The sequence below is a fragment of the Engystomops pustulosus genome, chromosome 6 (assembly GCF_040894005.1).
Source record: "Engystomops pustulosus chromosome 6, aEngPut4.maternal, whole genome shotgun sequence".
Lineage (NCBI taxonomy): Eukaryota > Metazoa > Chordata > Amphibia > Anura > Leptodactylidae > Engystomops > Engystomops pustulosus.
This window is the reverse complement of record NC_092416.1, coordinates 182,719,846-182,728,792: the sequence shown is the minus strand read 5'-3', so window position 1 is coordinate 182,728,792 and position 8,947 is coordinate 182,719,846.

The following is an 8,947-nucleotide window of genomic DNA, read 5'->3' as shown; positions in this document are numbered from 1 at the left end:
TCATCCTCATAGACTGTAAGCTCTTGTGTCCCCCCTCATCCTCATAGACTGTAAGCTCTTGTGTCCCCCCTCATCCTCATAGACTGTAAGCTCTTGTGTCACCCCCTCATCCTCATAGACTGTAAGCTCTTGTGTCCCCCCTCATCCTCATAGACTGTAAGCTCTTGTGTCACCCCCTCATCCTCATAGACTGTAAGCTCCTGTGTCACCCCCTCATCCTCATAGACTGTAAGCTCTTGTGTCACCCCCTCATCCTCATAGACTGTAAGCTCTTGTGTCCTCCCTCATCCTCATAGACTGTAAGCTCTTGTGTCACCCCCTCATCCTCATAGACTGTAATCTCTTGTGTCTCATCTCATCCTCATAGACTCTAAAATGGAAAAAAAACTGATAATAAATAAGTTCTGTCCCGTGGAGCATAAAAACCCAAATAAGAAAATGCTTTGTCCTGAAAGCCCAAACCAGTCCCCAAGGTGTTAAAAAAAATGCCCCAAAAACTTGTAACCCTGGTGCCCTCTCACCTCCTCCTGCACAGCCGCCTCTATACACAGGACCTGTGATGATGTCATAGACATGTGACCAGCCCCGTGTGTGGGAGGAGCCATGGGGGTCACATGACCAGGTCTGACAGGATTCTCTGAGAGGGCGGTCACACGTTTCCTTCTTCAGTTGTAGTTTTTATAACCAAAAGCAGAAGCTTCTCCTCCTCCATTTCCCTCCTCTCCAGGACATCAGCAACTGCATCAGAGAAAAGCAAACGTGTAATCGCCCCCTCAGGGATCTGTGTTACCTCAGAAACTACACGGAGAGAGGAATCATCAAGTTTCTGAGGTAACCAATCAGAGCTCAGCTTTAAATTTAAAAACAGCTGTGGGAAAATGAAAGCTGAGATCTGATTGATTGTGGTGGGCAACTAGAACAATTCTGCTCTAGGAGACTTATGTGTGTATAATGGAGCTGTGTGTGTGTATAATATGTGTATAGCAGAGCTGTGTGTGTATAATGTGTGTAGAGCGGAGCTGTGTGTGTATAATGTGTGTGTGTATAATGTGTGTATAGCGGAGCTGTGTGTGTATAATGTGTGTATAGCATAGCTGTGTGTGTATAATGTGTGTATAGCGGAGCTGTGTGTGTGTATAATGTGTGTATAGCGGAGCTATGTGTGTATAGCGGAGCTGTGTGTGTGTGTATAATGTGTGTATAGCGGAGCTGTGTGTGTGTGTATAATGTGTGTATAGCGGAGCTGTGTGTGTGTGTATAATGTGTGTATAGCGGAGCTGTGTGTGTATAATGTGTGTATAGCAGGAATGTATGTGTATAATGTGTGTATAGCAGAGCTGTGTGTGTATATAATGTGTGTATAGCAGAGCTGTGTGTGTATATAATGTGTGTATAGCGGAGCTGTGTGTGTATAATGTGTGTATAGCGGAGCTGTGTGTGTGTATAATGTGTGTATAGTGGAGCTGTGTGTGTGTATAATGTGTGTATAGTGGAGCTGTGTGTGTATAATGTGTGTATAGCAGGAATGTATGTGTATAATGTGTGTATAGCAGAGCTGTGTGTGTATATAATGTGTGTATAGCAGAGCTGTGTGTGTATATAATGTGTGTATAGCGGAGCTGTGTGTGTAAAATGTGTGTATAGCGGAGCTGTGTGTGTAAAATGTGTGTATAGCGGAGCTGTGTGTGTAAAATGTGTGTATAGCGGAGCTGTGTGTGTAAAATGTGTGTATAGCGGAGCTGTGTGTGTAAAATGTGTGTATAGCGGAGCTGTGTGTGTAAAATGTGTGTATAGCGGAGCTGTGTGTGTAAAATGTGTGTATAGCGGAGCTGTGTGTGTAAAATGTGTGTATAGCGGAGCTGTGTGTGTAAAATGTGTGTATAGCGGAGCTGTGTGTGTGTAAAATGTGTGTATAGCGGAGCTGTGTGTGTGTATAATGTGTGTATAGCGGAGCTGTGTGTGTGTATAATGTGTGTATAGCGGAGCTGTGTGTGTAAAATGTGTGTATAGCGGAGCTGTGTGTGTAAAATGTGTGTATAGCGGAGCTGTGTGTGTAAAATGTGTGTATAGCGGAGCTGTGTGTGTGTATAACGTGTGTATAACGTGTGTATAACATGTGTATAACGTGTGTGTATGTATAGCGGAGCTGTGTGTGTATAGCGGAGCTGTGTGTGTGTATAACGTGTGTATAGCGGAGCTGTGTGTGTGTATAACGTGTGTATAGCGGAGCTGTGTGTGTGTATAGCGGAGCTGTGTGTGTGTATAACGTGTGTATAGCGGAGCTGTGTGTGTGTATAACGTGTGTATAGCGGAGCTGTGTGTGTGTATAGCGGAGCTGTGTGTGTGTATAATGTGTGTATAGCGGAGTTTTTATAGGGCTGTGTGACATCACATAAGCCTGCTGGTCGCTGATTGGCTTACAGGTCTGCAGATGTCATGAAGGTGTTCCTTTCTCCTTCCCAGAGTTCTCTGCCCCATGCACAACGTTGTGCTTGCGTCTATTTAGCTAAAAAACAGAGGGGGAAAAAAACGAATCAGCGTAAACTTCGGGTTTTTGACGAATCAAATTTTTCGTAAAATTCGTATGGAATTCCACTTCGTTCGAATCGATTCACCCATCTCTAATTATTGCACCAATATCTGTTTTTCTGCTCACCTACCGTCCATCTATGCCCTTAGTGTCCTCCATCCACATCACCTCTTCCATCCTTCCTTCACCATTATTCTCCTCTCATGTAATCTATGCTTTATTTAACCACTTTATTTTTCATATTGTAAAGCTGAGAAAACCCTCTAAGTCCCTTAACCATCTCCTTTCTCTGTCTATTCTCCGCCTACTAGTGGTAAATGATATCTCTTCTAACCCTGGTCCTGCTTCTTTCTGTTACAAACATTCCACTACTCATGGATACCCTGCAGACCTCATGAATATTTAGTGCATCCCTTCTTCAATCTATCTTTCCTCCTCCTTGAGCTCCTTTCAAATTTGCCCTTTGGAATGTCGCTCTGTGTGCAATAAACTAGAATTCATTCATGATCTGTTTCTTAGGGCCCTTCCACACTTGCGTTTTTCACGCGCGTTTTCTGCGCGTGCTTTTGACATGCAGAACTTGCATTGCACTCTGACCCATTGTAATCAATGGGCTATTGCAGACTTGCATTTTCTTTCACGCACACACCCGCGTTTTTTTTAAACGCGCATTTAAATCTCGACATGCTCTACTTTTGCAAGTCACACGCGTGAAAAACGCACCATACAAGTCTGTGGAGATGCATCAAAAACGCATCGCACTCTGAGACACTTGCAAGTGCAATGCATTTGTCACGCATCAATTGCCATAGAAAAGATAGACCTGAGCTCTGAGTCCATTTCACACGCATTACCTGCGCGTGAAAAACGCATTGAAATTGCATTGAAAACGCGCGTGAAAAACTGAGACACTGAACAAACTCTGAATGAAAACTGATTGCACTCTGATGCAAAATGTGCGTTTTTCACTGACCAAACCCTGATCGCACCCTGATCAAACTCTGACATGATCTGCAACGCAAGTGTGAAAGGGGCCTAAGTCGTTTGACCTGCTGGCTATCACTGATCCAGCAGGATGACACTGCTACGCCTGCTGCTCTGTGCTTCAGTGGCTTGCAATTCTCTCACTCATTCAGATCTGACAATAGTCAGGGAGGAGGGGTAGGAATACTCCTCTCCTCACAGTGCACCTTCCAGGTCAGTCCTCCCTCTCTCATCTTCCTTCGTTTGAGGTCCACACACTCAGGATCTTCTGGCCATTCTCCCTTCATGTGGCTGTAATATATCATCCTTGACTCATCCTAGCAGTTCCTCGGGCCACTTTGCTTCTTGGCTTCCTAATTTTCTATCATGTTATATCCAAACACGTCATCATTTAATGTTCCTATTAACATCCCCATCATCACCTCACTAACTTCCTCTCTAGGTCTCTTCTAGAAACATCCTAGACCTGGTCTTTGATTAACCCTCTTCAATCTCTGACTTCACGAATTCTGCCTTTCTACTTTCAGACCATAATCTTCTCTCTTTTACTGTTAAAAGTTCCTCTCCTTTACAGAAACTGCCCACATATCACACTTACCGGAACCCCCTTGCCATTGATACTCACCATCTCACAGAAACTATGTGGTCATCACTGTCCCCCATCTCCTTTGTCGCTTGTCCTAACCATGCTACTTACCATTATAATCACAACCTCAAAAGTGCTCTTGATGAGGTGGCACCTCCCTTACCCTTCAATAGCAAGGCACTTTTCTTAATGTCACAATTTAAATAGCTTTTTTCCCCTTTCTTTGTCTGGCTTTTGAATTGTGAGGAGAGATTAGTTTGCACAGGTGATAAATTAAGGGATAGCAACTCAGTTTTGAGCTTGATCATTTTGGCTAGTGTTTCTAAGTGGAGTTAAACCAAGCGGAGCTCGAAAAAGAGGAGTCCACAGAACTGTAAGTAATCTATATTTTATATCTCTTCATTTATACACTCCTCACAGTTTTGTAACTAGGATATGGCTAGCAATATTGTGGTATGCTCCAGTGCTGTATGTATACACTGCTGGAGCAGGAGTTCCAGGGTGAATACTGCTGCGACAGATGTGTCCATATTTTCTCCTAAAAGCTCGTGCTAGATATCTGGAGGAAGATATTGCATGGCTGCGAGCAATAGACAATCTTGAGAGGTGTTGACATGTTGGTCCGGTAGATCCAGACACATCATAGCTTGATTGCGGACCACCGGTGGTTCCAAGTGAATAGAAGAGGAACGACATTATTTGTGTAGACGTACAGCCACAAAGGAGGTGTGTGGCTTAGGGAGAGCTGGGATTGGATCACGAGCACGGTTGCTCGGGATCGCATTGGTCTGTAAACCCACCAATCCGCTATTGAGGAATGTCTGACGTGTTGGGGGGGTGTCTAGTGGGAGTGTGGAACAGCGAGTAGCCTGTTCTGGCTCCCTGCCAGAGACAGTTTTTTCCAATGGTCTTACACCCATTAGTAAAATACTTTGGACGTAGGAGGGGTGAGCAAATCAATGAATGAATAGGGGAATGCCTTTTGTCTGAGGCGGTGCCTACATATGGAAACGATTGGGATTACCTACTAGAGCGTTTATAGGAATTAACCTTAATACCTTTAGGTTTTATTCAAAGCTTTTTTGTAATTTTTCTTTAATTTTTACTATATATATATTTGTAAGGTTGGAGATTTATAATATTAAGAGAGTGATATGATAATGTTCATTATACTATACCCAATCTATGCAAGGATTGGTTTATAAGGGAGGACTGCAATTGGACACTAGCAAACGCCCCGGAAGAAGCCGAGGTTGGCGAAAACCAGGGTCGGGCGGTCAGGTGTAGCTGGCGTCCTCTGGAAATTTGATATGCGAATTTTTTAAGCTACTATTGTGAGAATATTTTAAATAAAGAATACCCTGTTTTAAAGAACATACTACGCTATCTGTGCGAATATTTTCTTCCAGCAGCCCGCTGGAGACAGTGGCGGGGTTGAAGAAAGAAAACCGCACGAAGGGAGTTCTGAACAGTGGTCTAGTCCTGTCGGAGGTTCGAGTGCTATACAAATCATGGGTAGACGTTGCCCTTCCCGTCACAGTGAAAACAGGGATATATCCCAAAAAAAAGGAAGGACGATTGAACACTTTGGAGCTCCGGTCAGAGTTACTATTTATCTGATTTACAAAAATCTTGAGAGGAGTATGCAGCTCACTGAGCAATAAGCGGGATAGAAGTGGAGGGTGGAGAAGAAAGCCAGGAGGACGGGGTAGGTAGCTGGGTTACTGTAAATAGGGGGGATAGAAAGGGGTCCAAGAAAAGGAAGGCAAATTCTGACTCTGAACATCCAAGCAAAATTGTGCAATGATGTAAGGTCGTCAGTGTCAGAAATGGCAGCCCTACCGGATCCTGCTCTCCCTAACAGCCGGGGGAGCAGACCAGCTACTAGTAGGGGGGATGGTAGTGCAGGCAGCCATGTTACATCTCACCTAGAGACAGGTGGCCATGTTACACATCACCAAGAGACAGAAGGCCATGTTACACATCACGTAGAAACAGGCAGCCATTTTACACATCACCTAGAAACCGGCGGCCATGTTACACATCACCTAGAGACAGGCAGCCATTTTACACATCACGTAGAAACAGGCAGCCATTTTACACATCACCTAGAAACAGGCAGCCATGTTACACATCACATAGAAACAGGCAGCCATGTTAAACATCACATAGAGACAGGCGGCCATGTTACACATCACCTAGAGACAGGCGGCCATGTTACACATCACCTAGAAACCGGCGGCCATGTTACACATCACCTAGAGACAGGCAGCCATGTTACACATCACGTAGAAACAGGCAGCCATTTTACACATCACCTAGAAACAGGCGGCCATGTTACACATCACCTAGAGACAGGCAGCCATGTTACACATCACCTAGAGACAGGCAGCCATGTTACACATCACCTAGAGACGGAAATTCACAAAAGGAGATGTGTATAGAAGGTAAATAAATTTTATTTGGAACAATATAAAAACACTTAAAAACCCAGACACTGGGTACATATCACAAATACTCCCCAAGTACACGCATGTTGAATAACAAAAAACAAAATATAATACAAAAGTTTAGACATAGGTAAGTAGTAATCTCAAGATGTAAATACTATATAAACATGCCCAGGACCAATTGCTAAATAATATGCAAGGTGCAGTGTAAATGAGAGGTCCAGTACAGATAAAGTGCAATAGTGATAAGGTGCAAAGACTACATTACCATAAATGAAAAAATAGAGCCTCGGGGAGGAGAAGGTGCCCCACGCGTATCGCCCGGCTCGCGGGCTTCGTCAGGGGATACTGGCACAAACTAAGCGATATGCTTATATGCACCGGCCGTGTTGCTGCGGCCCAGCCCACCCGCCTCCGCTCCACGCTGGTACAATATCCGGTCATGCGCAACGCAGACCGGAAGTGTGGTCATGCGTTTCACTCAACCGGAAATGCCTAAAAAGGTAGAAAGCTTGCGTTCCACTGCATCTAAGTTGGTAAGGTTCACACCGGATTATGCATGTATCTACAAACAAACTATATATTGGCAAAAAGAGATGACCGAGAAAATAAAATATGAAAATATATAAGGAATTATCCAAAAAATTAAGTTCAACAGTAAAGTTTGCGTGTTCTAGCACATCATAGTCAATAATTGTGGTCAACCCATAATAGATAGTATGCCGATGGTATATAAATTGGAACGATGATAGATCGTTCCAAAAACGGCGAAAAAACATTACTAGAGCATAAACGCCAAAGTGCATATATATACATAAATAGCGGCGAAAACACGTACGTGCAATTTATGTTTCAAACAAACAGAGTGTAATATTTGTGAAATCGCACTTGCTATAGAGTTGAATTTAAAGAGAGAAATCTCCAGAGTGTCCATATTTATCATCCACAGCGGCGAGAAGAATTATTATTAAACAGTTAATGACGTGCATAAAAAATAAATAACGACGAAGGCATCTATGTGCAATAAATAGGCGCATATGCAATTAGAAAATGTTTCAGGCAAATATCAAGGTGTAATGTGATAAGATAACATATGGTGTAGTAATTGGAGAATACAAAAGAAATATATACGGCGTATACATTATCATCCACATAATATGTAGATTGTGGTGAAGAACAATAGCGAAATAGATATTGACGTGAATACAAAAATGTAAGTGCACTATATAATAAAAGTGCTCCAGAAACGGCGAAGAGCATTCCTAAAACATATACAGCAATGTGCATATGAATATATAGATGGCAGCAAGGACACGTAGATGTAATGTATAGACGCATATTTAATTAGAAACGCTCCAGACAAACGACAGATAAGCTGCTGTAAAGCAGCACACAAAGTAGAATGAAATTCAACAAAGAGGAAGAGTATATGGAGTATCTGAATTTATCATCCACAGCATATCACTTTCGAAGCATGACAAGTGATAAATGAGCAACAAATCAAATAAAAGAATAAAACAAAAGAAACTATATAATTATGAAGATAAGGGCAATACATGCTTCATAGATATATACTGCCTATATATTCGATAGCTAACTAAACACAGTGTAATGACACATTGGAGCTGTGATGAAGAATAACGCTATACATAGCGTGCATGTTAGGTGCCTAGTGCAAAAAAATTTTTAACACAGAGATGTGTAAAGCATATGTATAGGTCAATTTAGTACATGCATTATATAAACATCACCTAGAGACATAACGCCATATTACACATCACCTAGAGACAGGCTGCCATGTTACACATCACCTAGAGACAGGCAGCCATGTTACACATCACCTAGAGACAGGCCGCCATATTACACATCACCTAGAGACAGGCTGCCATGTTACACATCACCTAGAGACAGGCAGCCATGTTACACATCACCTAGAGACAGGCTGCCATGTTACACATCACCTAGAGACACGTAGCCATGTTACACATCACCTAGAGACACGCAGCCATGTTACACATCACATAGAGACAGGCAGCCATGTTACACATCACCTAGAGACAGGCAGCCATGTTACACATCGCCTAGAGACAGGCAGCCATGTTACACATCACCTAGAGACAGGCAGCCATGTTACACATCACCTAGAGACAGGCAGCCATGTTACACATCGCCTACAGACAGGCGGCCATGTTACACATCACCTAGAGACAGGCAGCCATGTTACACATCACCTAGAGACAGGCGGCCATGTTACACATCACCTAGAGACACGTAGCCATGTTACACATCACCTAGAGACACGTAGCCATGTTACACATCACCTAGAGACAGGCAGCCATGTTACACATCACCTAGAGACAGGCAGCCATGTTACACATCACCTAGAGACAGGCTGCC